Raw genomic sequence first — 5,326 nt, 5'->3', positions numbered from 1 at the left:
TGAAAATCCCTGCTCTGCCCAAAGCCGTCTGCAGAGTCCGCGCCGGCGCTACCGAACCTCCAGGACCGAACCAACAGCCCCGAAGCGGGTGCGGACGCGGGGAGGACCCCGCAGGGCGGGGCCGGGGGAGCACGAGCACCGCGGGGGGCGGCCGCCCCCTGACCGCAGACTGCCGGAGGAGCCCCCGGAACCGAATCCGGGCGCGCGTAAACACCAGCGCATGGACCCCCGGAGCGGATCCGAGCCCAGAAAGGGGAGACCCGACAGCCCCGTGATCAGCACCGCGGGACCCCACGTCACCGCACACAAAGCCACCGAAACCCCACCGTCTACACCGCGTGCCCTTCCTCCACGGGGTCCTGTGAGCACGCACCCCCTCAGCAGTCCCCGCCCAGGCGGCTTCGCACCTCCTCCTCCGGGGCTGGGTCCTGAGGAGACCGGGCTCCCGTCGGTGTGGACACGGACCCACGGCCTCCGCAGCGGGTTCTGCCAGCGTGTAGACGGCCCACATCCTCCGCAGCGGGTTCTGCCAGCATGGACATGGCCCCACGGCCTCCGCAGCCGGTCCTGAGCAGGCGGAACACCTGTCAGGGCAGGTGCACGGGCGGCCGCAGACAGAGCACGCCTCCCTCGGGTCCGGGAGCCAGGCCCCGGGCGCCCCCTGCGGGCGGCGGAGGCAGTGCAGCACTCACTGGGCTTCCTGCGGTCAGACTGAATCCGTTAACTTTAGGAATTTCAACCTGAAAGGGAGCCCAGTAACCCGTGACTTCTCCAGAAATACTTAAGGAACAATTAATTGGAAACAGTATGCCATACAAAGCAATGCAATGAAATACAGGCACAAACTTTACAACTGACACCAAAATTCACTAAAAATTGCAGATAAACTTAAAGGGCAAAACTACTGAAATATCAAAAAGAAAATATAAAATCTACATGATGAGTGTGGTGTGGTGATGAGCTTTAACACAATGCCAAAACCAGTCCACAAAAGAAAAAAGCTGATAACATGAACTTTATAAAATTAAAACTACTCTGTGAAAGACCTTGCTCAGAGAGCCAAAAGACAAGCCCACACCCTGGGAGAAAATATTTGCAAAACACACATCTGGTAATGGATTTGTATTCAAAATATGCAAAGGACTCTCAGAAAACTCTCAGAATTCAACAAACAGAAAACATACAACCTCAATGAAAATGGGTAAAAATCTGAACAGACATTTGGCCAAAGAAGACATACAGATAGTAAATAAGCACACAAAAATATGCTCTCCATCCTCTACCATTAGGAAATTACAAATTGTACACACCTATTAACTGCTAAACTCCAAAATAAATAAATAAATAAATGGCGGTATCAATTGTTGGAGGATACGGAATGAGAGGAGGTCTCCTTCACCAGGGGAACGCATATACAGGCACTTTGGAAGTGAAAATTAGTAACGGGAAACCTCACTAAAACGGAGTCTGGGAAGGTTCCATCAGGGAGGGTCTCACACCTACCACTCTACATCAATTGCAGACCCAACAGGAAGACATAGACCTTGCCCAGTATGTACCATTTTACTGTCCCAGAAGGAAGAAAGAAGGTTTCCTCCTCCCAAGCAACAGCTCAGCCAATAAGAAGCCACTACACTTCGAGCCCCCAGTTTACTCCAGTGGACTTTCGGTTTATGACAGCCCCTCCCAACTTCCCGCTTTCCTCTCTAAAAGAGCAATGATCCTCTGCTTTGTTCAGTGTACTTGCCTATGGTTTTGTCTAAGCTTGCTTGTCCTGGATTGAAATTCTCAACTACTCCCAAATAAACCCATTTTTGCTGGTAAAATAATTGTCAATTTCATTTTTAAGTTAACGAAGACAGTTTGACATTTTCCCCCAAAGCTGAACAAGTCTCACCTTTGGATCCAACCATCATCACACTTTAGCTGTTTAGATAACTGCTTTGGAAAACCGTTTCCAAACAAAAACTCACATTCAGCTATACATAGCAGCTCTATTCATAATGGCTAAAATTTTAAAGAAATCAGGAAGTCCTTCAACAGATGAATCCATAATCAAACTGTGGTGCATCCATGTGAAGGAAGCAGAACACTCCACTTCAGAATATGGCTCTTTGGCACAAGGATTACTTGGGCCTGATTAATTTTAAGAAAGCAGACAGGGGCACCTGGGTGGCTCAGTCAGATAAGCGGCTGACTTCAGCTCAGGTCATGATCCCAGGGCACGTGCGCTCTCTCTCTCTGACAAATAAATTTAAAAATCGAAAGAAAGAAAGAAAAGGAAAGAAAGAAAGAAAGAAGAAAGAAAGAAAGAAAGAAAGAAAGAAAGAAAGAAAGAAAGAAAGAAAGAAAAGAAAGAAAGAAAAAGAAAGAAGAAAGAAAGAAAGAAAGAAAGAAAGAAAGAAAGAAAGAAAGAAAGAAAGAAAAAGAAACAGCAGATAAAGAAGACTCTCTGAAAACCGAGTAGAAGTTGTCCTGTAGTGAGCAAAATTTACATTTATAAAGGAACTCTCCATCTGTAAGGGTATCTCCCTCTCTGCACTAGAAACGGAAGGATGACTAAATCTCAAGAAACTCTTATTAGTGGACAAGGCCTGAACTTAAACCTGCACAACAACCTTATCCTTATATGCTGTCCTTGGTCTGATAACCTCCCTTAACTGGCCTTCTCACCACCCAAAAACTTTGTCGTTAGCTGAAGATGGTATTTAAAGTGATTACTTGGGCCATTTCAGGGAGCTAATCAGTTTTCCTGAGTATCTCCCATGTACACAAGATGTATACATGTTATTAAACTTCGTTTTTCTCCTGTTCATCTTTTATTGCTAGAAGTGGTCTCAGCCAAGAACCTAGAAGAGTAAAGGAAAAATTATTTTTAGTCACCTATATATGCAATGCAATACTATTCAGCAGTAGAAAGGAATGAAACATCAACCCCTACAAAGACATTGATGAATCTAACACGTATTTGCTAAGTAAAAGAATCCAGTCTGAAGAGACTACACACTGTATGGCGCCATTTATAGGACATTCTGGAAAAGGCAAAACTACAGAGATGATAAACGGATCATGGGGTTAGGGTTTGAGGTATCCCATATGATATTTTAGTGATGAATACTTGCCACCATGCATTTGTCAAAACTCATAGATTTTTATAGCCTGAGGAGTACATCATAATTATTCAAATTGAATTATTTAGGATGTGGGATTGTCACAGGACGGAATGCAGAATGTGACAAATAACCTAACTGTATTAGAAATGAAATGTACGGAAAAACTCACTGTCGGTGGTGGGGCACCAGGTTCGGAAATGAATGGAATGTGTAGACTGAAGTCACATAGAGAGTGGACTCTATTTTATAAAGTTCCTTCCCATGATGGCAGTAGCCAATGATGCTGAAGCACTTACGTCTGTAAGATAAAATGGAGCAGTGAATTAAGTAAATGATAAATGGTAGGAGCCCAGTTCCTCACTGTTAGAGTGGTCAGTTACGGATGAGCAAAGGGAGATTACAGTATCTATGTGATAATGGATCAGGTTAGAGACACCCGTATAAACTCTTTAGCTTAATATGCATACAGACAGTTCCACATAATAACTATCAATGTGAAGGTCAAATACCAGTTATGTTAGCAGTAAAATGAGTTTATTTGGGAATAGCGGAAGAATTACAATCTGGGACAAGTGAGCTATGGCAAACCACAGGAACACTTGAAGAGAAAAAGTGAATCTCAGCTTCTATTAGGTTTTAGGAGGACACTGGGGAGGGCTGTTCTAAACTAAAGTTCACTGGGGATGCCAACAGAAGCCATCTCCTAGCTTTGTCCTCACTGCCCCAAATTGTCCCAAAGCTGCAGGGGTATCCTCAAGCCCACTCATACCCTCATCTAGGTGTGTGCCTGACTCTGAGGCTAGGATATGCATGCTCTCCCTCAGGTCAGAGAGCCAGGGTAGAGAGTACCCTACTGTCCACTAGGCTGCAGCACAGGATACACCCCACTCACAGTTTAGCCCTTCAGGGGGCACGTCCAGTGAATCCCTGAAATTCAGCGTTCTGATTATTCAGTGCCATAATTTGTAAATTCCAATTGAAATAGAGCCCATCAAAGAAGTAAAATATAAAAAAGGTCCAGTGCTATGGTCTGAGTTTGTTTCCCCGCAAATGCACGTTGGAATCCTAATGCCGGATGTGATGGTGTTAGACCAGGATGCCTTTGGGAGGTGATTAGCTTGTGAATGGGATTACTCCCCCTATAAAAGACCCTAAGCCATTCCCTACATGTGAAAATATGAGGAGCGTGCCACCTCAAAGAGGGCCCTCACCCGATCATGTCAGCACCCTGATCTCAGACTTCCAGCTCAGCAACTATGAGAAATGAATTTCTGTTTATAAGCCACCCAAAATGCAATAGTTTTGCCTTAGCAGTCCAGATGGGCTAAAGCAATCAGCAACCAGTCTGATCCCGAACACTACCCCTAACTTTGTCCCTAAACCCTGGGCCCTTACTTCTGATCTCTAGCCCTCACCCTGGCCCTAGATCCTGACCCTGAGCGGAGGCCCCAATCCTTTTTTTTTTTTTTTTAAGGTTTTATTTATTTACTTGACCGAGAGAGATCACAAGTAGGCAGAGCGGCAGGCAGAGGGAGAGGGAGAAGCAGGCTCTCCACTGAGCAGGGAGCCCGACGCCAGGCTCAATCTCAGGACCCTGGGATCATGACCTGAGCCAAAGGCAGCCACTTAATCAACTGAGCCACTCAGGCACCCCTAGGCCCCAATCCTAAAGCATGGCCCTGGCACCTGGTCCCTGACCCCCCCAAACCCAACCCTAAACGTAAATTCTCACCATCACCCTAACCCTCATCCCTTGCTGCCATGAAAATATGTTACCGTTACCCAATTATCTTTTGTTTAACCTTTTCGCGAAATAGGAAAATTGTGCCCAAAAACTAACCATAAACACCCTTCAGACACGTATTCTCTCATGGAGTCCGAGCTACCACTTTTCTGTTTTGCCATTCAAACTAAGTGTGTTTAGTTAAAAATAATGTCGACTGGGTAACACAGTCAGTTGACCGTCCGACTCTTGGTTTTGGCCCGGGTCGTGATCTCATGGTCGTGGGATCAAGCCCCGCATCGGGCTCTGTGCTCGGCAGAGCCTGAGGGATTCTCTCTCTCCCCGTCTGCCCTTCCCCCTCCACTTAAGCACGTGCTTGTGCTCTCTCTCAAATACATAAATCTTCAAAAAAAATAACAATGTCTTCCCTAAGTGTACTAGCATGGTACAGAATGAGGCAATAACACAAAGAGTAGGAGAAAACACATGC

The sequence above is a fragment of the Mirounga angustirostris genome, unplaced genomic scaffold, assembly GCF_029215605.1.
Source record: "Mirounga angustirostris isolate CCGP_5_RB_7025 unplaced genomic scaffold, mMirAng1.0.hap1 SCAF_10, whole genome shotgun sequence".
In the NCBI taxonomy this organism is placed as follows: domain Eukaryota; kingdom Metazoa; phylum Chordata; class Mammalia; order Carnivora; family Phocidae; genus Mirounga; species Mirounga angustirostris.
This window is presented reverse-complemented; position numbering follows the sequence as displayed.